This window comes from Triticum urartu, chromosome 3A (genome assembly GCF_056163025.1).
Source record: "Triticum urartu cultivar PI428250 chromosome 3A, HENAU_Tu73, whole genome shotgun sequence".
Lineage (NCBI taxonomy): Eukaryota > Viridiplantae > Streptophyta > Magnoliopsida > Poales > Poaceae > Triticum > Triticum urartu.
In genome coordinates this window covers 740074886-740100754 of record NC_141875.1, presented here as the reverse complement: position 1 = coordinate 740100754, position 25869 = coordinate 740074886, and the positions used below count along the sequence as shown (strand labels likewise).

The following is a 25869-nucleotide window of genomic DNA, read 5'->3' as shown; positions in this document are numbered from 1 at the left end:
AGTGGACTTTTTGATCGGTAAAGCTTATAAGATCAGTATAAGCGTCCAGCAATCTCCAAAGACATGAATATCATCACTCACTGTTGACCACTATTTTTACAAGACGGTTGTCCTTTAAGTTTTCCATAGCAATAATTCACTGCATTATGTTCTAAGATTTATGGAGACAAACCTGCAATAAATTATACATCGGTGCCAAATGAAAGCACATGGAAAAGACACCCAAACACACCTGTCCAACATGAATACATGCTGCTTCAGAAATCCCCTTCTACCATGATGTATCTGGGATAGTAGTCATTAGTGAAAGAACAATAGTTATACAAAAGAGTGAAGTAAACCCATCTCCAATAGTCCAACGATTCTTATCTTCAGACCATTCTGAGCGATTTATGAACATTATGGTGAATATGATTGCGACATTTATGGCTCCCACATAAATAAGAAGTTGTGCGACAGCTACAAAGTATGAATTAAATAATAAAATGGAATACGGATATATAAACAAGAACTAATCCCAACGAAAAGGCAGAATAAATAGGGTCGGTAACTAATACTACTGGTAAACCCCCTAGTAGAAGAAGAAATCCCCCAAATAGCATAAAAATCTAATATATTGGTCTAGATAAATCCATTATGGATAATACTAAATTAATAGTTTTAAATTTTTCATGAGCTAACTAAAACTAAAGGATTCAAGAGGAAAAAAAGATCAAGGTAAATTTTCTGTGTATAAGTTGTATATAGTTAGAAATTTAAATTTTTCATGAGCTAACTAAAACTAAAGGATTCAAGAGGAAAAAAAGATCAAGGTAAATTTTCTGTGTATAAGTTGTATATAGTTAGAAATTATATTATATCACGAAAATCTAGTATGATTCAGACTAAGAAATAATTTCCAATAAGCAGTAGTTAGTTTTTTAGTTTAATAAATAATAATTATTTTTTATAACAAAAAAGGCAAAATCAGAGTTTAGTAATCAGTAGTTGTTCTTGAATTCAAAGATTTTTCTTCGTTTATTTTACGTTCAGAAAAATTCCTAATTGTTTGAACTGTGTAATCTCCCACTATGGAGAGGTGAGACTACGAACCTACTTTGTGTTTATGTTTCTACACATGCATATGAGTTTTCCTTGGAATCTCACATTCAAGTGCCATATCAATTCTAGCATAGAAATATGAATGACTTACAAACATGGAAATAAATAATAACATTTATTATTGCATCTAGAGCATATTTCCAACATTAGTCGTGACGGAGACAACGCCTCACGGAGCAGCAAGAGCCCGGATTGGGGGGGGGGGGGGGGGGGGGGGCGACTTGCAATGGATACAGAGGGAGGAGCGCACCAGCTCGGTAATAGGAGGTCGCCTTGCGTCCGGTGATGATGTCTACCATGGATTATATCACCCCAAACATGTCTTCTTTTTTCAACCCACTTTTGCTAACTTTTTCACGCACTATTTGTTAAAACTTGAATTATATATTTTAAAGCCCATAAGTGCAGTTAATGGCCTAAATATAGCAACCAAAACCGGAAAGATACCAAAATTTGGCATGAAATATGTGATGGTGCATGTTGGGCGTATAAAAGAAATCCAGGTCAACCGACGAAGCCACCGACTCTTGGCCTTAAAACCTGACCAATTCCCTCTCGAAACCATGATTCTTTCGGTTTCTGAGCAGTGTACGTTGCAACTTTTGTGAAAACCTTCTCAAAATTTCAGCACACCCTTTAGAGATGACATTGTGACACCATGGTAGGTTTCATATTTTCTGATTTCGCTACCATGTTCTATAATCAAATCTAGTAAGCTTCATGTTTGGGGTCGAGTCTGGGTACCCTGAGGTTTGGAATTCCTTTTTTTTCTTGGATAAGGCCTAATATAGACCGCAGAGGATTACTAGTTACTGTATGCATTGTGTAGTTTCAAAAGTCTGCCCTACACTCAAATCATCTTAGCTAAGTATATAAAAAATATCATTCAATGTTAGCAACTTGTTCTTCCGTGTTCTTGTTTGCTTCAAGAGGTGAACATTAGAGCATCTCCAGCCGCGCCCCCAACAGGCCCTCCTCATGCGTTTTTGCCTCGCCGGCGCCGAAAAAATGGCCCAGCCGCATCCCCAGACGCCCGTTTTTCGCCGGCTCGGGCCGAAACTGGTGCCGGCGGACCCAGGCCGAACCCGACGCCCTGCGGGGCGCCTGGGGGCACCGGCACAAGCGAAAAGGTCACGTGGGTCCGCCCTGTCGGCGAGTCGAGCGCCTCTTCCCGCCTTTTCATCCCGCTTTCCCCCTACTTCCCTCCCATTCTCTCCATCCCTCCCGCCAATCTCCCGCTCGCCTCCGCCGCCATGCCACCGAAGAAGTACGTCGCCCCCCGCGCCGCGGCAACCGCGACCGCCCCCATCGCCCAGCCAAAGCAGAGGAAGCCGAGGGCGCCGCCGTCCAAGCCACTGGGCATGACAAACGCCGAGTGGAGGGTGGAAGTTCAGCGACGGGAGGATGTCACCGCCGACCGGCGGAATAGGGCGATCGCCAAGAAGGCCCGTGACAACGCGGCGCGTGCGGCGGCAGCTTCGGCGGACCAAGCCGAGGCCGAGGCGACTCGCGCGGGGATGATGAATCCACTCGGCAGCCACGCCCAGTACGCGCCCTGGGGCCAGCAAGGCGTTGGTTATCCGTCGCCGCAGCCATGGGGATGCACGCCCTCATCGGGCTACGCCGACGGGGACGCGCACGGTGGGTTTAACCCTAACGTCGCCTTCCCCCATGGACAACCGGCCCAGCGGACGCCCTCGCCCGCCTTCACCGGCATGCAGTACCCTCCATACAACTACTCGCCACCCGCCTACACGTCCTCCTCGACGCCCCCTCTCCGCCGTGGCGCGCTGCCCTTCTCACACCTCGGCGACACCGACGAGACTGAGGCCGACATGGATGACATCATCGCGACAGGCTTGGCCGCGGCCGCCATGTCTCCCAGGTTCGCCACCCCGGACGACACCGTGGATCTGAGTGGCGGCATGGAAGGCGAGCTCGGCTACGTCTACGGCGAGGAGGAGCAGGAGGAGGAGGACGAAGAGGAGGAGGAGGAGCAGGAGGAGGAGGACGAAGAGGAGGAGGAGGAGCAAGAAGAAGAAGTAGGCGGCCAGTTCCGACGAGCCGCGCATCAAGTGGGCGTCCAAGAAGGAGAAATGCCTCGCCGAAGCATGGAAAGTTGTCTGCCTCGACCCGATCACGGGCACGAACTAGAGCACCGAGGGCGAGTTCGACGAGCGAACCAGAGCATTGAGACCCGACCATTGACATAGAAAAAGGCCTATTAGCTCAGCTGGTTAGAGCGTCGTGCTAATAACGCGAAGGTCACAGGTTCGAGACATGTATGGGCCAATTTGTTTTTTTCTTTTTCTTTTCTACACAATGGAAAACGCGAGAAAAAAAACAAAAATCAAGAGTGGCTTCGCCCGGGTTTGAACCGGAGAACTTCAGTGTGTTAGAAGGACGTGATAACCAACTACACCATGAAACCTCGATGATTAGTGTGTCCAAACTATTTAGAAGACATGCAGACCCACTAATCTTGCAGTGGCTTTCACCGTAGATGCTGGAAAATCATGCAACCTTTTAGTACTCCCTCCATTCACAAATATAAGTTTTTCTAGAGATTTCAACAAGTGACTATATATGAAGCAAAATAAATAAATTTACACTATAAAAATATGTCTACATACATCGGTATATTATAGTTTATTTGAAATGTCTAAAAAGACTTATATTTAGGAACGGAGGGAGTATAAGCTCAAATGCACTATATAGCTGGCTCAACACATCTGTAACTCAACGCTTCTTTATATCAACTGTTCCACTTTTCTGAGATCAATTTTTTTTCTTTCGTCACCATTTTGTACTCAACGCTTACAAAACAGGCAAATCCTCTAATCTTACAAGAATTTTCCACATCTTAGCTCTGTGAAGAACCTCAGAAACAATCCAATGCTTGTTTTTGCTCAACAGCCTAGAAGGATCCAATCATTATACAAAGAACACTAATCTCCAATAAGTAGATAAACATGATATATCATATGTCAAAATGACACAGACTTCAAAGCAAAAAAAAAAAAACCACACAGCTTGGTTAACCTATTCAACAGAGCAAATGTTGGTCTCTGGTCTACAATTTCGTACAAGTTCTTATATTCATCAGAGTCACAACAAGCTTCTTTATAAAACCAAACATCAAATCTTTCAACAGGAAGCAATTATGAGCAAATTGCACCACCTTTATTGACATGGCATGCATTCAAACAACATCAAGTCCAAGCCATCTTTTAAAATAAGATGCTAGTTATATGAACTTTTTTGGTTGCATACATTGTTTTAACAATATCGTACACTCGTCCATGTCATACTACGCACACATCTGTGGCATGCTACCATGTAAAGTAATTTTGGGCGTCTACCACAATTGTTGTCCTCGTGTGTTTCCGCATTGCTGCATAAACTGGTTTCTAAGTGATGGGATATTATCACATATTTTATGTTTTCTTTACATATTTCTCTCGTGTTAGCACATACTTTATGTTGTTCTCTGAAATGCTTTTGTTCCGAGAATGTGATCTCCTCGAGCAACTTTCCCATATTTCATGGTTGTTATGTTTGGTGGACTCGCTTTCTCAGCCGGGATAATTTCACAGATAACTATTTTTTGTTCATTTCTTGTGTGTTCGCAAACCGTTTTATGCCGTCAAACAATATTTTACTGGAGAGATATTTTCTTATGGTGTGCCGGGTATCCTTTTTCAAGGTACTTCGATGTTAAAATGCCTTCATATATATCATCGATGATTTTGTTGTTGTAGATATCGTATTCGCTAGCAGCTATTGAATGATTTTGTGTGTGGTTGAAGTGTTCTTTGATGTCCTTGGATAAGATTTTGCTTGGTGGCTTTTGGTCGGAGATTATTTTATCATTGCTTATCATTTTTTCTCAGTGATAGCAAACATTTTAATGTCCTCGCGCATTTAGTTAATTCCGCTTGAAAGAGTAGGATGAAGAGGAGATGCGACCCTTCAATAGGGAAACATAGTCCGCAAAGAAATTGGGAGGCAGTGACGGGTGGGGGTGAACATGAGATGAAAGGTGGTGCTCAAAGGAGAGCATCTACTTAGGGCCTGTTTCGGTAGCAAATACTCTGGTTAATCAGTTATCACCTCCAACAAAATCGATCAGAATACTGATCATTATCCAACCAGCAACATGAAAATAACTTAAAGTAAATAAAAAGGGTAAATGTTCAAGATGGTAAATTAAAGAAGAGCATATTATCAAAGCAAAGAAAGAACGTCTTTAGCTCTTCACCCGGCAGGGCACGTGGGCCGAAACTTATAGTACGGTTGAGTGCAATTTTTCCGCCGAACAAAACAGTGCAAGTGTGAGTCTCAAGCAAAACAACATATCCAGTTGTAGTTACTTCCACAAGATCAAGATCACCTGCAGACGACCTCCGTACTTGAGGGGGCTACTCACTAGCTAAGAGTATCTCTAGCTCTTCTCCTATGCTTTACCCCTCAAATGATTCCCTAAAACTTAACTCCTCAAATTTAAGCTTTTTGCATCTACCTCTGCCCCCATATTCTTAACTCCTCGAATGCTAAAATTTGCGCAAATATTAATTAAAACACAAATTAAAACTAGATTTACATAACTTACTGCTTAAGGATACAATATTTCCTGCATTAAACATAAAAGTACCTTAATTACACAATACTGCTCCTAGATTAAAGCTAAACTAAGCTAAAACTACTCATCATTGAATGAGAGGTTAATGAATTCCGCGTTGCCGGAGCCTAACCCCTTGTGGTCGTGGGTACACTAGTGCAGAACCGGGCAATAGCACCGGTTCGTAAGGCCCTTTAGTGCCGGTTCGGTAACCGGCACTAAAGTGTGGGCACTAAAGCCCCCCCCCCCTTAGTACCGGCTCAGCACGAATAGGTGCTAAAGGGCAACCACGTGGCACGAGCCAGCTCCGGGGGCAGGGAGCCCTTTAGTACCGGTTGGTGACACCAACCGGTATTAAAAGGTTGTGGGTTTTTGGGTTTATGATTTCTTTTTCATTTAGTTTTGTGTTTTCCATTTAATTCTTTCTCGTTTGCTGGTATTTTACGATACTACATATTGTACACGTTATGCATATATATAAATAGAATTTCTAGTAGAACCGATCATATATATATATATATACAATTAGCTAGCTATACAATTTCTTCTAATTGGTGCCTTCGGAGCACGATAACAATTGGAAGTGGTTCATGGGGACGATAGCGGGTAATAGTATTCTCCTTTGGGATCTATGACCTGGTCGAGCAAAAATCCCGCTATTTCCTCTTGAATTGCTTCTATGCGGTCCTCGGGTAGGAGCTTCTTCCGCACCTCTTTGAACTGTTAAGAAGGAGATCAATATGCATGTGTATTAGTTGTGTGACTAGATATCGATAATGGTGTAAAAATTGTGAATAGTATTCTGACAAACGTACCCACTCCTGTCTTTGAGATCTGCTCCTTTCGGACGCCATCATGCGAATGTTCTCGCAAACGTAGTATGCACACAGATTATTCCCCGGCGCCTGCTTCAAGGCCTTTACGAGAATGGAATTTGATCAGATAATAATTAATCAAGCATGATAATTAAAGAGATGGTAGCTAGCTAGTACTACTTAATTACTTACCTGGGTCGATACCATTTCAGATTTGGTTTCCATTGGCCTGGAGTGACGCTGATGAACTTTGACCAAGCCTTGCCCGCCGACAAAGAAAATGAATAAATGGGTTATTAAATAGTTGTTATCAGGAAATGACGAACTAATTAAATAGGCCGAGATATAGTTAATAATGATTGAAATTACCTGTTGACTATCCCCTTCACGATGGTGTAGTTAGCTGGTTTCTTAAGTAGTGGGTCTAGTACTTCAACTGTTCCTTCATCAACTTTAATGATTAACAAGATACAGTGAAATCTGCATGCACACACCTTTGCGTGTCTTAATTAAGCGGGCATATGTAAGCAAAAACATGTAGCTAGCTAGTAGGCAAAAATAGAATTTGTAGTACAAGACAGTGTGACTCACTCGAAGTTGTAAGGAACTAGTATATCTTTATTGTATTTGAGGCGCTTGAAGAACTCTAGCATGCTTTCGTCTACACTTTTTTCGTAATATGGATCTAATTTCCATGTGTATTCATTAATGGTATTTGGGTCGACCCAATGCCATAGCGTCCACCTTTTTTCATTTCATAAATCTTCATCCTGCATAATACCATAGAAAAGAATATAGTGAGGATAATTATACAGGTAATGATTGATCAAAATGATCACTACAACTAGCTTGAGACTTAAATTACAGAAAGAAATCACTTACAGACAATAGCAACTGACGATAGATTTGTCGAGTGCGTCTTGATTGTATAGCTGAAATAGTTCTGAATACTCAACGGACATAGCTTTCTCATGGTAGTAATGATCCTTCTTGACATTCACCATGAGGGACTCTCGATTGGAAATCTTGGTAATGTCCATGTATCATTGATGCAATTCATACATTCTCGTTGGGAGCTTCTTGACCTCGTCTGGCTTGACCAAAGGTTGGCCCCGGACATATTTCCGTTTTATTTCCTACTCTCTAGTCGGAGACATGGGCTCGATATCGAGGAGTTGTCCAACAGTGATCATGAGCATTTCAGCCCGCTCAATATGCTCCTCGGTTATTACCACATCGCCCAGCCCGGGAAACATTAACGGTTTGCCCACAATAATATTGGGAGCGCCTACTCTCATGTGTTGTTGGCACAACAAGCGGGGGGATTGATTGCGCCGCCTGTTCTCCTAGCTGGGGAACGGTTTTACCGCTCCTTTTGCTAGCTGATTTGCTCGAGCTCGAGCTCACCTCTTTCTGTAGACATGCTCGATTTAACTTCTTGATGTGGCGCTCATAGTCTGTGTCAACAGGCTTGGGAGCTGGTGCTCTAGCCATACGAATGAAGTGGTCAATCTTTTCCTCAGGCACTTTCTCCCTTGGCGGCGGTGGCGGTTTCGGTGCAAAATGGGTTTCCACCTCGGCCTTCGATATGGCTACATTTTCCTCCTCGGGCTTGTCCTAAGGCCTCTGCGGAAGAGGCGCGAGGCTTGAACCATATTGAAATCGCTTGCCTCCGCCTGTACCTCCAGTACTACCTCGACTTGTACCGCTACGCACCTTAGCTGAGGCAGCTCTCTTCCGTGATTGCTGAGGCGGCGAAGACGGCTGACGTGGCTGAGTTAGAGGAGGAGGAGGAGTGGCCTGAAGCTGTGCCGGACTTGGAGGAGGAGTGGCCTGAAGCTGTGCCGGACTTGGAGGAGGAGTGGCATGACGCTTTGCCGGACTTGGAGGAGGAGGAGTGGCCTGAAGCTGTGCCGGACTTGGAGGAGGAGTGGCCTGACGCATTGGTGGACTTGGAGGAGCGGGAGTCTGCTGACTTGGTGGCGGACTTCGACGAGGAGTCGGATGACGCGGTGTCGGTGGCCTTCGAAAGATGATGCAATCCTTTCTCCATAGGATGATACGATGGTTGGCCTCTCCCAGTGTGTGCTCATCGTCACCTCCAGGAATGTCAAGCTCTAGCCCCGAATATTGGTCCACCACCTCATCAACCAAGACACGAGCATAGCCCGCTGGAAACGGGTTGCAATGGAAGGTTGCCTCAGGGGGATTTGTAAAAGCAAGGGCGTCTGCCACCTTCATGGATATGTTCTTCATTTTGAAGTGTAGCTCGCAGTTAGTGTTCTCCATGATGTCATCCACTGGGTAGCTATCCAGCAATGCGTCGCCCGGGGCGGAACCCACGCTGCTTCTCGACATGGATGGGACGGTGCTATCCAATGCCGGATCATCCGCTAGCTGCTGAGACCCCCTTTGCTGGCTAAGTGAGTCGATCTGCTCCTGCCGCCGCTGGAATTTGACTTCCAAGTCCGCGTGCGCTGATTCTAGGCCTTGAAGGCGTTCATAGTCCAGCTTCCTCTGCTCCTCCTCCATCTTCCTCTTCTTCTCCTCCGCAATCTTCTTTCTCGCACGGGTTCTGTAGTCGGCGTTCCAGTCCGAAAACCCCTCATACCACGGAATAGCGCCCATGCCTCGTGTTCTTCCCGGGTGTTCAGGATTTCCCAGGGCACGCGTAAGCTCGTCGTTCTTTCTGTTGGACTGGAACACCCCCGATCGAGCCTCTTCTATTGCAACAAGTAGCTTATCTTTGGCTCCGTCCAGACATGCCTTCTTCGAAACTTTGCCTGTCTTCGGGTCCAACTCCCCACCATGCGCATAGAACCAAGTCCTGCACCTGGGGGGCCAGCTCAATGTTTCTGGAGTGACACCTGCATCCTCCATCTCTTTCTCAGACTTATCCCACTTAGGCATTCCCACCGCATAGCCACCTGGCCCCAGCTTATGGAACTTACCCTTTTTTGCGGCATTGGCCTTGTTTATTCTCGACCGTTCCTTAGATAATTCCGAATCCTTGAATTCCACGAAATCGTCCCAATGAGCACTTTGCTTCTCTAGTGTTCCCTCGAATACCGGAGTCTTCCTTCCTCCCTTGACGTACTTGGCCCATTCATGATTCTGTGGTTGTTGAATGCAACCGCCATCTTCCTAAGAGCAGCGTCCTTGACTTTCTCCACATCTGCATCTGTGAAATGATCTGGTAGGGTGAAATGTTCCATGAGCGTTTCCCAAAGCAGAAGCTGTTGTCTGTCGTCGACAAAAGTAACTCCTGGACGTGGCTTTGCTGGCTCTCTCCATTCTTGAAGGGAGATCGGGAGTTGGTCCTTCACAAGAACTCCGTACTGACGAATGAACTTGTCCGCAATCTTCTTAGGCGCTAATGGTTCGCCATTAGGTTTGATGGCCTCGATATTGTACTTTACGCCCTCCTTCAACTTTTTGTTCGGGCCTGGTTTCCTGTTGCCTGAAGATTTGCTCGATCCGGATGGCTGAAAGAAGAAAGATCGATTCGTTAATCTATATTCAAGTCATTTAAATCATGTGATGATCACCAGATGCCTGCTTATATAAATATATATACCTCGCCGGTCTTTGTTGTTTCAAGATCAACATTTTCTTCGTTATGTTCATAGTTCATGACTTCATCAATTCGGTCGTCGCGATCGAATATCATATCACCCTCCCCGGTGTTGTTTAGATATTCGGAGCCGTCATAATCTTCTTCATTCTGATCATCATCTAGCCCGCGAGGATTGCGTATGATATTGAACAGGGCCTCTTCTCCCTCTCTGCCGGTATTGTCCGCCATAGGTTTTATTTAACTAATCCAAAAGATATATATTCAAATTACAATGCATGGATGCAATCAATTAATAAGGAAAAACAGAATCAATCATAGTACATAATAAGCATCATCGAATATAATCTTGGATACATCGTCTCGAATAATAGATATAATCTCGAATACATCGTCTCGAATAATATATATAATCTCGAATAAATCATCTCGAATATTATATATCAAATACATCACTAGCTAGCTAGCTAGCTAGCTAATAAAGATCGAATACTAGAGAGTAATTTAGGCGGTGGACAACCAAAGTGAAGGAACCATCATTGGATCATAGCTCGGGTGATCTCCCCAAAATACCTGCCAGGTATTGGAGAACCTGACGTCCATAGAAGCCATGTAGCGCTGGACGTGCTCGTCCTCCTCCCTAACACGACGACGTACCACCTCTGGCGGGGCCGGCTCCCTACGCACCGAAAGTGGCCCACGCGAACGCCACAAGAGGAGATGAGGGTCGACGACGGGACCCAGGGCCGGGTTCCTCACCAAGCGTCACGCCCCTGAAGGTAGCACCTCCCAGTGCCAGCCCGGCGGAGCCCAGTCCCGGACATGGGTCCTCTGAAGCAGGATGTCATCGCGAACGGGTCGACGGCGAGGATGCGGGCCGGGCATCATCGACAACAAATACTATATGCCGCAAAAGTAAAGTAACATTTTTAAATGATGGATTGTGATTTCATATATGCAAATTCTAAATTTTATAACTAAATCTAACATTTCTATTATTTCTATAACTAAAACTAACATTTCTAATATTTTTATAACTAAAAACATTTCTATATAACTAACATTTCTAATATAACTAACATTTCTATAGAACTAACATTTCTAATATTTCTATATAACTAACATTTCTATATAACTAACATTTCTAATATTTCTATAACTAAAAAACATTTCTATATAACTAACATTTCTAATAATTCTATAACTAAAAAACAGAAAGATTGTGTGCGTGCTTGTGTGTGTGCGGGTGTGGGTGTGTGTGTGTGTGTGTGTGTATGTGTGGTACATGGCGGCCGGGGCAGGAGCTCACCGGCGAGGCGCGACGACGGGGGGCGGCGACGGGGACGGGGACGGAGACGGAGACGGCGACGGGGACAGGGCGGTGACGACGGGACGGGGCAGCGACGACGGGGACGGGGACAGGCCGGGCGGGGACGACGGGAGGACGGGACGCGGTGCGGCGACGACGGGGACGGGGACGGGCCGGGCGGGGACGACGGGAGGACGGGGCGCGGCGCGGCGACGGGGACGACGGGGACGGGGACGGCGACGACGACGGACGACGACGGGGGCGGCGTCGAGGGGCGGCGGCGACGGGGCAGAGGAGAAAGAAGCAGAGGGAGAGATGAGAAACTGACAAATTTTTTGAAGTGTTTTCTTATATAGAACAACCTTTAGTACCGGTTGGAGCCACCAACCGATACTAAACGTCTGTTCTGGCCAGGCCAAGCGGCGGGGACGGCACCCCTTTAGTACCGGGTGGTGGCTCCAATCGGTACTAAAGACCCCCCTTTTAGTACCGGTTTGAGCCACCACCCGGTACTAAAGGGGGTGCGCTGGCGCAGATGCGGTGCGAAATGTTTAGTCCCACCTCGCTAGCCGAGGGGCGTCCGCACTGGTTTATAAGCCCCAGTGTGGTAGCTCGAGGTGGTAGCTCCCTCGAGCTCCTCTCCAAAGCAGGCCTACTGGGCCTAAATGTTCTGTGCTGCCCTGTGGGCCTACTGGGCCTTTGCGGGCCTGCATCCTGGCGGAACAACAGGTTGGGTTTCTAGTCGTATGCAGGCCGCTGTGGCGCAGTAGGTGGGCTTTTTTCTTATTTTTTTGCTTTATTTATTTTTGTTTTATTTATTTTTGAATTTTTTTTGCTGTATTTAGAGTTTCTTTGTGAATATTTTTGCTTTAGGTACAAAAATTTACAAACTTTCTATTAGTACCGGTAGTTTACAAATTTGAATAGTTTAAATTTTGAATTATTTGAAATTTGTGTGAATCAATAGTTTGTGAATAACTTAACTTTGAAAATAGATTTTTCAGTGATTCTTTTTTCTTTGTTGTTTCAAGATCAACATTTTCTTCGTCATGTTCATAGTTCATGACTTCATCAATTCGGTCATCGTGATCGAATATCATATCACCCTCCCCGGTGTTGTTTAGATATTCGGAGCCGTCATAATCTTCTTCATTCTGATCATCATATGGCCCGTGAGGATTGCGTATGATATTGAACAGGGCCTCTTCTCCCTCTCTGCCGGTATTGTCCGCCATAGGTTTTATTTAACTAATCCAAAAGATATATATTCAAATTACAATGCATGGATGCAGTCAATTAATAAGGAAAAACAGGATCAATCATAGTACATAATAAGCATCATCGAATATAATCTCGGATACGTCGTCTCGAATAATAGATATAATCTCGAATACATCGTCTCGAATAATATATATAATCTCGAATAAATCATCTCGAATATTAAATATCGAATACATCACTAGCTAGCTAGCTAGCTAATAAAGATCGAATACTAGAGAGTAATCTAGGCGGTGGACAACCAAAGTGAAGGAACCATCATTGGATCATAGCTCGGGTGATCTCCCCAAAAGACCTGCCAGGTATTGGAGAACCTGACGTCCATAGAAGCCATGTAGCGATGGACGTGCTCGTCCTCCTCCCTGACACGACGACGTACCACCTCCGGCGGGGCCGGCTCCCTACGCATCGAAAGTGGCCCACGCGAACGCCATCAGAGGAGATGAGGGTTGACGACGGGACCCGGGGCCGGGTTCCTCACCAAGCGTCACGCCCCTGAAGGTAGCACCTCCCAGTGCCAGCCCGGCGGAGCCCAGTCCCGGACATGGGTCCTCTGAAGCAGGATGTCATCGCGAACGGATCGACGGCAAGGATGCGGGCCGGGCATCATCGACAACAAATACTATATGCCGCAAAAGTAAAGTAACATTTTTAAATGATGGATTGTGATTTCATATATGCAAATTCTAAATTTTATAACTAAATCTAACATTTCTAATATTTCTATAACTAAAACTAACATTTCTAATATTTCTATAACTAAAAAACATTTCTATATAACTAATATTTCTAATATAACTAACATTTCTATATAACTAACATTTCTAATATAACTAACATTTCTATATAACTAACATTTCTAATATTTCTATATAACTAACATTTCTATATAACTAACATTTCTAATATTTCTATAACTAAAAAACATTTCTATATAACTAACATTTCTAATAATTCTATAACTAAAAAACAGAAAGATTGTGCGTGTGCGTGTGTGTGTGTGTGGGTGTGGGTGTGTGTGTGTATGTGTGGTACATGGCGGCCGGGGCAGGAGCTCACCGGCGAGGCGCGACGACGGGGGGCGGCGACGGGGACGGGGACGGAGACGGAGACGGCGACGGGGACGGGGCGGCGACGACGGGGACGGGGACGGGCCGGGCGGGGACGACGGGAGGACGGGGCACGGCGCGGCAACGGGGACGACGGGGACGGGGACGGCGACGACGACGGACGGCGACGGGGGTGGCGACGAGGGGCGGCGGCGACGGGGCAGAGGAGAAAGAAGCAGAGGGAGAGATGAGAAACTGACAAATTTTTTGAAGTGTTTTCTTATATAGAACAACCTTTAGTACCGGTTGGAGCCACCAACCGGTACAAAAGGTCTGTTCTGGCCAGGCCAAGCGGCGGGAACGACACCCCTTTAGTACCGGGTGGTGGCTCCAAACGGTACTAAAGACCCCCCCTTTAGTACCGATTTGAGCCACCACCCGGTACTAAAGGGGGTGCGCTGGCGCAGGTGCGGTGCGAAATGTTTAGTCCCACCTCGCTAGCCGAGGGGCGTCCGCACTAGTTTATAAGCCCCAGTGCGGTAGCTCCCTCGAGCTCCTCTCCAAAGCAGGCCTACTGGGCCTAAATGTTCTGTGCTGCCCTGTGGGCCTACTGGGCCTTTGCGGGCCTACATCCTGGCCCAACAACAGGTTGGGTTTCAAGTCGTATGCAGGCCGCTGTGGCGCAGTAGGTGGGGTTTTTTTCTTATTTTTTTGCTATATTTATTTTTGTTTTATTTATTTTTGAATTGTTTTTTGCTGTATTTAGAGTTTCTTTGTGAATATTTTTGCTTTAGGTACAAAAAATTACAAACTTTCTGTTAGTACCGGTAGTTTACAAATTTGAATAGTTTAAATTTTGAATTATTTGAAATTTGTGTGAATCACTAGTTTGTGAATAACTTAACTTTGAAAATAGATTTTTCAGTGATTCTTTTTTCTTATGTTTAATATCAGTGTGTTTTATCATTATATTCAATTTGGTAATGCTTAGGTTATTTAAAAAACGAAATGCCTTTGTAACGGATGAGTTTTCGTCCGAAACCCTGATACTTCGAAATAGATTGTCCATTTTGTACGCGAAGTGCGTCTAGTTTTTGCGGTAACCCTCTCTACTTTTTTGCACATACTATGTGGGTGAAATTATGATACCATGCCAACTTTCAACCTTTTCTGAGTTCATTTGAAATTCTTTTCAATTTCAGGGTCATTTAGCTGAAAAAATCAGTAAATGCATGAAAGAATTTGCTTGCACATAAAATTTCTTCGCGTTTCAAATGCCAAAACACATAACTAGCTACCCTAACTATTACAGAGATTCCCTCCTGGGTGTGAAACAAATAAGAAAGTGATGATAGTGAAGCCGATCACATCCCAGATCTTTGGGTGTGAAACTTTTACTTCGCGCTTGTCCCTTTGCGCCATAGCCATGGAAAATCTTCATCATTTAACTGGATGTTCGGGTCAATATTCACTGTGAATGGAGCAATTTCATCAAACTTTTCATAATCTCGTGACATGTCTGTCTTGTCATCCACTCCCACGATGTTTCTCTTCCCAGAAAGAACTATGTGCCGCTTTGGCTCATCGTATGATGCATTCACTTCCTTATCTTTTTTTTCTAGGCTTGGTCGACATGCCCTTCACATAGAAAACCTGTGCCACATCATTGGCTAGGACGAATGGTTCGTCTGCATACGCAAGATTGTTGAGATCCACTGTTGTCATTCCGTACTGCGGGTCTTCTGTTACCCCGCCTCGTGTCATATTGAACCATTTGCACCAAAACAAAGGGACCTTCAAACCACGTCGATAGTCAAGTTCCCATATCTCCTGTATATAACCATAATATGTTTCCTTTCCCGTCTTGGTTTTGTTGGGGAACGTAGTAATTTCAAAAAATTTCCTATGCACACGCAAGATCATGGTGATGCATAGCAACGCGAGGGGAGAGTATGATCTATGTACCCTCGTAGACCGACAGCGGAAGCGTTATGACAACGCGGTTAATGTAGTCATACGTCTTCACGGCCCGACCCATCAAGCACCGAAACTACGACACCTCCGAGTTATAGCACACGTTCAGCTCGATGACGATCCCCGGACTCCGATCCAGCAAAGTGTCGGGGATGAGTTCCGTCAGCACGACGGCGTGGTGACGATCTTGATGTTCTACCTTCGCAGGGCTTCGCCTAAGCACCGCTACAATATTATCGAGGATTATGGTGGAGGGGGGCACCGCACACGGCTAAGAGATCTCAAGGATCAATTGTTGTGTCCATGGGGTGCCCCCTGCCCCCGTATATAAAGCAGCAAGGGGGGACGAGGCCGGCCCTAGGAGGGGCGCGCCAGGGGAGTAGGATTCCTACTCCTAGTTGGAGTAGGTTTCCTCCTTTCCTAGTCCAACTAGGAGAAGGGGGGAAAGGGGGAAGAGGGGAAGGAAGGGAGAGAGGGGCCGCGCCCCAAACCCCTTGTCCAATTCGGACTGGGCTTGGGAGGGGCGCGCGCCACCTCCTGGTCCTTTCCACTAGGGCCCATTAAGGCCCATTGCTTCTTCCTCGTATTCCCGTAACTCCCCGGTACCTCCGAAAATACCTGAATCACTCGGAACCTTTCCGATGTCCGAATATAGTCGTCCAATATATCGATCTTTACGTCTCGACCATTTCGAGACTCTTCGTCATGTCCCCGATCTCAACCGGGACTCCGAACTCCTTCGGTACATCAAAACATATAAACTCATAATGAAACTGTCATCAAAACCTTAAGCGTGCGGACCCTACGGGTTCGAGAACAATGTAGACATGACCGAGACACGTCTCCAGTCAATAACCAATAGCAGAACCTGGATGCTCATATTGGCTCCCACATATTCTATGATGATCTTTATCGGTCAGACCGCATAACAACATACGTTGTTCCCTTTGTCATCGGTATGTTACTTGCCCGGGATTCGATCATCGGTATCTCAATACCTAGTTCAATCTCGTTACCGGCAAGTCTCTTTACTCGTTCCGTAATACATCATCTCGCAACTAACTCATTAGTTGCAATGCTTGCAAGGCTTATGTGATGTGCATTACCGAGAGGGCCCAGAGATACCTCTCTGACAATCGGAGTGACAAATCCTAATCTTAAAATACGCCAACCCAACATGTACCTTTGGAGACACCTGTAGAGCTCCTTTATAATCACCCAGTTACATTGTGACGTTTGGTAGCACACAAAGTGTTCCTCCGGCAAACGGGAGTTGCATAATCTCATAGTCATAGGAACATGTATAAGTCATGAAGAAAGCAATAGCAACATACTAAACGATCGGGTGCTAAGCTAATGGAATGGGTCATGTCAATCACATCATTCTTCTAATGATGTGATCCCGTTAATCAAATAACAACTCTTTTGTTCATGGTTAGGAAACATAACCATCTTCGATTAACGAGCTAGTCAAGTAGAGGCATACTAGTGACACTATGTTTGTCTATGTATTCACACATGTATGATGTTTCCGGTTAATACAATTCTAGCATGAATAATAAACATTTATCATGATATAAGGAAATAAATAATAACTTTATTATTGCCTCTAGGGCATATTTCCTTCAGTCTCCCACTTGCACTAGTGTCAATAATCTAGTTCACATTGCCATGTGATTCAACACTAATAGTTCACATCACCATGTGATTAACACCATAGTTCACATCGTCATGTGACCTACACCCAAAGGGTTTACTAGAGTCAGTAATCTAGTTCACATCGGTTATGTGATTAACACCCAATGAGTACTGAGGTGTGATCATGTTTTGCTTGTGAGATAATTTTAGTCAACGGGTCTTTCACATACAGATCCGTAAGTATTTTGCGAATTCTATGTCTACAATGCTCTGCACGGAGCTACTCTAGCTAATTGCTCCCACTTTCAATATGTATCTAGATCGAGACTTAGAGTCATCCAGATCTGTGTCAAAACTTGCATCGACGTAACTTTTTACGACGTACCTTTTGTCACCTCCATAATCGAGAAATATTTCCTTATTCCACTAAGGCTAATTTTGACCGCTGTCCAGTGATCTACTCTTAGATCACTATTGTATTCCCTCGCTTAACACAACATAGGGTATACAATAGATCTGGTACACAGCATGGCATACTTTATAGAATCTATGGCTGAGGCATAGGGAATGACTTTCATTCTCTTTCTATCTTCTGTCGTGGTCGGGTTTTGAGTCTTACTCAATTTCACACCTTGTAACACAGGCAAGAACTCTTTCTTTGACTGTTCCATTTTGAACTACTTCAAAATCTTGTCAAGGTATGTACTCATTGAAAAAACTTATCAAGCGTCTTGATCTATCTCTATAGATCTCGATGCTCAATATGTAAGCAGCTTCACCGAGGTCTTTCTTTAAAAAAACTCCTTTCAAACACTCCTTTATGCTTTGCAGAATAATTCTACATTATTTCCGATCAACAATATGGCATTCACATATACTTATCAGAAATGTTGTACTGCTCCCACTCACTTTCTTATAAATACAGGCTTCACCGCAAGTCTGTATAAAACTATATGCTTTGATCAACTCATCAAAGCGTATCTTCCAACTCTGAGATGCTTGCACCAGTCCATAGATGGATTGCTGGAGCTTGCACATTTTGTTAACACCTTTAGGATTGACAAAACCTTCTGGTTGCATCATATACAACTTTCCTTTAATAAATCCATTAAGGAATGCAGTTTTGTTTATCCATTTGCCAAATTTCATAATCATAAAATGCAGCAATTGCTAATATGATTCGGATAGACTTAAGCATCGATACGAGTGAGAAACTCTCATCGTAGTCAACACCTTGAACTTGTCGAAAACCTTTTGCGACAATTCTAGCTTTGTAGATAGTAACACTACTATCAGCGTCTGTCTTCCTCTTGAAGATCCATTTAATCTCAATGGCTCGCCGATCATTGGGCAAGTCAATCAAAGTCCATACTTTGTTCTCATACATGGATCTCATCTCAGATTTCATGGCCTCAAGCCATTTCACGGAATCTGGGCTCATCATCGCTTCCTCATAGTTCGTAGGCTCGTCATGGTCAAGTAACATGACCTCCAGAACAGGATTTACCATACCACTCTGGTGCGGATCTCACTCTGGTTTACCTACGAGGTTCGGTAGTAACTTTATCTGAAGTTACATGATCATCATCATTAGCTTCCTCACTAATTGGTGTAGTAGTCATAGGAACAGATTTCTGTGATGAACTACTTTCCAATAAGGTTGCAGGTACAGTTACCTCATCAAGTTCTACTTTCCTCCCACTCACTTCATTCGAGAGAAACTCCTTCTCTAGAAAGGATCCATTCAAAGCAACGAATATATTGCCTTCGGATCTGTGATAGAAGGTGTACCCAACATTTTCTTTTGGGTATCCTATGAAGACGCACTTCTCCAATTTGGGTTAGAGCTTATCAGGTTGAAACTTTTTCACATAAGCATTGCAACCTCAAATTTTAAGAAATGACAGCTTAGGTTTCTTTGCCAAACCATAGTTCATACGGTGTCGTCTCAACAGATTTAGATGGTGCCCTATTTAATGTGAATGCAGCTGTCTCTAATGCATAACCCCAAAACGATAGTGGTAGATCGGTAAGAGACATCATAGATCGCACCATATCTAATAAAGTATGGTTATGACGTTCGGACACACCATTATGCTGTGGTGTTCCAGGTGGCGTGAGTAGTGAAACTATTTCACATTGTTTTTAACTGAATCCAAACTCGTAACTCAAATATTTTACTTCTGCGATCATATCATAGAAACTTTTATTTTTGTTACGATGATTCTCCACTTCACTCTGAAATTCTTTGAACTTTTCAAATGTTTCAGACTTGTGTTTCATCAAGTAGATATACTCATATCTGCTCAAATCATCTATGAAGGTCAGAAAATAACGATACCCGCCGCGAGCTCCAACACTCATTGGATCGCATACATCAGTATGTATTATTTCCAATAAGTCAGTTGCTCGCTCCATTGTTCCGGAGAATGGAGTCTTAGTCATCTTGCCCATGAGGCATGGTTCGCAAGCATCAAGTGATTCATAATCAAGTGATTCCAAAAGTCCATCAGCATGGAGTTTCTTCATGTGCTTTACACCAATATGACCTAAACGGCAGTGCCACAAATAAGTTGCACTATCATTATTAACTTTGCATATTTTGGCTTCCATATTATGAATATGTGTATCACTACGATCGAGATCCAATGAACCATTTTCATTGGGTGTGTAACCATATAAGGTTTTATTCATGTAAACAGAACAACAATTTATTCTCTTACTTAAATGAATAACCGTATTGTAATAAACATGATCAAATCATATTCATGCAAACACCAAATAACACTTATTTAGGTTCAACACTAATCCCAAAAGTATAGGGAGTGTGCGATGATGATCATACCAATCTTGGAACTACTTCCAACACACATCATCACCTCACCCTTAACTAGTCTTTGTTCATTCTGCAACTCCTGATTCAAGTTACTAATCATAGTAACTGAACTAGTATCAAATACTGAGGAGTTGCTATAAACACTAGTAAAGTACACATCAATAACATGTATATCAAATATACTTATGTTCACTTTGCCATCCTTCTTATCCGCCAAATACTTGGGGTAGTTCCACTTCCAGTGATCAGTCCCTTTGCAATAGAAGCACTTAGTCTCAGGCTTAGGATCAGACTTGGGCTTCTTCACTTGAGTAGCAACTTGCTTGCCATTCTTCTTGAAGTTCCCCTTCTCCCCTTTGCTCTTCTCTTGAAACTAGTGGTCTTGTCAACCATCAACACTTGATGCTCTTTCGTGATTTCTACCTTCATCGATTTCATCATCATGAAAAGCTCGGGAGTCGTTTTCGTCATCCCTTGCATACTATAGTTCATCACGAAGTTCTACTAACTTGGTGATGGTGACTAGAGAATTCTGTCAATCACTATCTTATCTGGAAGATTAACTCCCACTTGATTCAAGCGATTGTAGTATCCAGACAATCTGAGCACATGCTCACTAGTTGAGCGATTCTCCTCCATCTTTTAGCTATAGAACTTGTTGGAAACTTCGTATCTCTCAACTCGGGTATTTGCTTGAAATATTAACTTCAACTCCTGGAACATCTCGTATGGTCCATGACGTTCAAAACGTCTTTGAAGTCCCGATTCTAAGCCGTTAAGCATGGTGCACTAAACTATCAAGTAGTCATCATATTGAGCTAGCCAAACATTCATAACGTCTGCATCTGCTCCTGCAATAGGTCTGTCACCTAGAGGTGCATCAAGGACATAATTCTTCTGTGCAGCAATGAGGATAAACCTTAGATCACGGATCCAATCCGCATCATTGCTACTAACATCTTTCAACACAATTTTCTCTAGGAACATATCAAAATAAACATAGGGAAGCAACAACGCGAGCTATTGATCTATAACATAGATATGCTAATACTACCAGGACTAAGTTCATGATAAATTAAAGTTCAACTAATCATATTACTTAAGAACTCCCACTTAGATAGACATCCCTCTAATCCTCTAAGTGATCACGTGATCAAAATCAACTAAACCATGTCCGATCATCACGTGAGATGGAGTAGTTTTCAATGGTGAACTTCACTATGTTGATCATATCTACTATATGATTCACATTCGACCTTTCGGTCTCCGTGTTCCGAGGCCATATCTGTATATGCTAGGCTCGTCAAGTTTAACCTGAGTATTCCGCGTGTGCAACTGTTTTGCACCCATTGTATTTGAACGTAGAGCCTATCACACCCGATCATCACGTCGTGTCTCAGCACGAAGAACTTTCGCAATGGTGCATACTCAGGGAGAACACTTCTTGATAATTAGTGAGAGATCATCTTAAAATGCTACTGTCAAACTAAGCAAAAATAAGATGTATAAAAGATAAACATCATATGCAATCAAAATATGTGACATGATATGGCCATCATCATCTTGCGCCTTTGATCTCCATCTCCAAAGTACTGTCATGATCTATATCGTCACCGGCATGACACCATGATCTCCATCATCTTGATCTATATCAATGTATCGTCACATGGTCGTCTCGCCAACAATTGCTCTTGCAACTATTGCTATCGCATAGCGATAAAGTAAAGCAATTATTGGGCACTTGCATCTTATGCAATAGAGAGACAACCATAAAGATTTTGCCAGTTGCCGATAACTTCAACAAAACATGATCATCTCATACAACAACTTATATCTCATCACGTCTTGACCATATCACATCACAACATGCCCTGCAAAAACAAGTTAGACGTCCTCTACTTTGTTGTTGCAAGTTTTACGTGGCTGCTACTGGGCTGAGCAAGAAACGTTCTTACCTACGCATCAAAACCACAACGATAGTTTGTCAAGTTGGTGCTGTTTTAACCTTCGCAAGGACCGGGCATAGCCATACTCGGTTCAACTAAAGTTGGAGAAACTGACACCCGCCAGCCACCTGTGTGCAAAGCACGTCGGTAGAACCAGTCTCACGTAAGCGTACGCGTAATGTCGGTCCGGGCCGCTTCATCCAACAATACCGCCGAACCAAATTGTGACATGCTGGTAAGCAGCATGACTTATATCGCCCACAACTCACTTGTGTTCTACTCGTTCATATTACATCAACGCATAAAACCTAGGCTCGGATGCCACTGTTGGGGAACGTAGTAATTTCAAAAAATTTCCTATGCACACGCAAGATCATGGTGATGCATAGCAACGCGAGGGGAGAGTATGATCTATGTACCCTCATAGACCGACAGCGGAAGCGTTATGACAACGCGGTTAATGTAGTCATACCTCTTCACGGCCCGACCGATCAAGCACCGAAACTACGACACCTCCGAGTTATAGCACACGTTCAGCTCGATGACGATCCCCGGACTCCGATCCAGCAAAGTGTCGGGGATGAGTTCCGTCAGCACGACGGCGTGGTGACGATCTTGATGTTCTACCTTCGCAGGGCTTCGCCTAAGCACCGCTACAATATTATCGAGGATTATGGTGGAGGGGGGCACCGCACACGGCTAAGAGATCTCAAGGATCAATTGTTGTGTCCATGGGGTGCCCCCTGCCCCCGTATATAAAGCAGCAAGGGGGGACGAGGCCGGCCCTAGGAGGGGCGCGCCAGGGGAGTAGGATTCCTACTCCTAGTTGGAGTAGGTTTCCTCCTTTCCTAGTCCAACTAGGAGAAGGGCGGAAAGGGGGGAAGAGAGGAAGGAAGGGAGAGAGGGGCCGCGCCCCAAACCCCTTGTCCAATTCGGACTGGGCTTGGGAGGGGCGCGCGCCACCTCCTGGTCCTTCCCACTAGGGCCCATTAAGGCCCATTGCTTCTTCCTCGTATTCCCGTAACTCCCCGGTACCTCCGAAAATACCCGAATCACTCGGAACCTTTCCGATGTCCGAATATAGTCGTCCAATATATCGATCTTAACGTCTCGACCATTTCGAGACTCCTCGTCATGTCCCCGATCTCATCCAGGACTCTGAACTCCTTCGGTACATCAAAACATATAAACTCATAATGAAACTGTCATCGAAACCTTAAGCGTGCGGACCCTACGGGTTCGAGAACAATGTAGACATGACCGAGACACGTCTCCGGTCAATAACCAATAGCGGAACCTGGATGCTCATATTGGCTCCCACATATTCTATGAAGATCTTTATCGGTCAGACCGCATAACAACATACGTTGTTCCCTTTGTCATCGGTATGTTACTTGCCCGGGATTCGATCGTCGGTATCTCAATACCTAGTTCAATATCGTTACCGGCAAGTCTCTTTACTCGTTCCGTAATACATCATCTCGCAACTAACTCATTAGTTGCAATGCTTGCAAGGCTTATGTGATGTGCATTACCGAGAGGGCCCAGAGATACCTCTCTGACAATCGGAGTGACAAATCCTAATCTTGAAATACGCCAACCCAACATGTACCTTTGGAGACACCTGTAGAGCTCCTTTATAATCACCCAGTTACTTTGTGACGTTTGGTAGCACACAAAGTGTTCCTCCGGCAAACGGGAGTTGCATAATCTCATAGTCATAGGAACATGTATAAGTCATGAAGAAAGCAATAGCAACATACTAAACGATCGGGTGCTAAGCTAATGGAATGGGTGATGTGATCCCATTAATCAAATAACAACTCTTTTGTTCATGGTTAGGAAACATAACCATCTTCGATTAATGAGCTAGTCAAGTAGAGGCATACTAGTGACACTATGTTTGTCTATGTATTCACACATGTATGATGTTTCCGGTTAATACAATTATAGCATGAATAATAAACATTTATCATGATATAAGGAAATAAATAATAACTTTATTATTGCCTCTAGGGCATATTTCCTTCAGTCTCCCACTTGCACTAGTGTCAATAATCTAGTTCAGATTGCCATGTGATTCAACACTAATAGTTCACATCACCATGTGATTAACACCCATAGTTCACATCGTCATGTGACCTACACCCAGTTATCACGTGTAATCCAGTGATCAGACAGCTCCGGGTGTTTGGAGCGTAGCAAATTCTTGTGTTCATCCATATACGGAGTCACCAAGGCAGAATTCTGTAGAACTGTGTAGTGTGCTTCAGTGAGAGAATGTCCGTCCATACATATTATTTGTTCCCCTCCTAGCGTGCCTTTTCCATCCAGTCTGCCCTTATGTCGCGATTCAAGAACGGCTTAAGGTCGGGAATAAAGTCAATACAAAACTCAATGACCTCCTCATTTTCATGGCCTTGGAGATGCTTCCTTCTGGCCTAGCACGGTTATGAACATATTTCTTTAAGACTCCCATGAACCTCTCAAAGGGGAACATATTGTGTAGAAATAGAGGACCCAAAACTTTAATCTCTTCGCATAGGTGAACTAGGACGTGCGTCATGATGTTGAAGAAGGATGGTGGGAACACCAACTCGAAACTGACAAGACATTGCACCAAATCATTCTCTAACCTTGGTATGATTTCTGGATCGATTACCTTCTGAGATATTGCATTGAGGAATGCACATAGCTTCACAATGGCTAATCGAACGTTTTCCGGTAGAAGCCCCCTCAATGCAACCGGAAGTAGTTGCGTCATAATCACGTGGCAGTCATGAGACTCTAGGTTCTGGAACTTTTTCTCTGCCATGTTTATTATTCCCTTTATATTCAACGAGAAGCCAGACGGCACCTTAATACTGAGCAGGCATTCAAAGAAGATTTCCTTCTCTTCTTTGGTAAGAGCGTAGCGTGCATGACCCTGATGTATGTCGTCTTTTCCGTGCATACGTTGCTGGTCCTCCCGTGCCTCAGGTGTATCTTTTGTCTTCCCATACACGCCCAAGAAGCCAAGCAGGGTCACACAAAGATTCTTCGTCACGTGCATCACGTCGATTGCAGAGCGGACCTCTAGCTCTTTCCAATAGGGCAGGTCCCAAAATATAGATTTCTTCTTCCACATGGGTGCGCGTCCGTCAGCGTCATTCGGAACAGGTTGTCCACCAGGACCCTTTCCAAAGACCACCTTCAAATCCTTGACCATATCATGTACATCAGCATCAGTACAGTGGCGAGGCTTCGTCTGGTGATCCGCCTCACCTTTGAAATGCTTGCCTTTCTTTCTTACGGGATGCCTGCTCGGAAGAAATCGACGATGTCCCAGGTACACATTCTTCTTACAATTAGCCAAATATATACTGTCGGTATCGTCCAAACAGTGCGTGCATGCGTGGTATCCCTTGTTTGTCTGTCCTGAAAGGTTACTGAGAGCATGCCAATCATTGATGGTCACGAACAGCAACGCCTTTAGGTCAAATTCTTCCCCCATGTGCTCATCCCATGCACGTACACCTGTTCCATTCCACAGTTGTAAGAGTTCTTCAACTAATGGCCTTAGGTACACATCAATGTCGTTGCCGGGCTGCTTAGGGCCTTGGATGAGCACTGACATCATAATGAACTTCCGCTTCATGCACAACCAAGGAGGAAGGTTATACAAACATAGAGTCACAGGCCAGGTGCTATGGTTGCTGCTCTGCTCCCCAAAAGGATTAATGCCGTCT

The 25869-nt window shown here is 44.3% G+C and overlaps 1 non-coding gene across 1 annotated transcript; it reads left to right on the top strand.

Annotated features, from left to right (window-relative positions):
* Nucleotides 1-3319: 3319 nt before the first annotated feature.
* TRNAI-AAU (transfer RNA isoleucine (anticodon AAU)) lies at nt 3320-3393 on the top strand. The gene has a single exon. It is a non-coding gene; the product is annotated as a tRNA-Ile (tRNA).
* Nucleotides 3394-25869: the final 22476 nt, after the last annotated feature.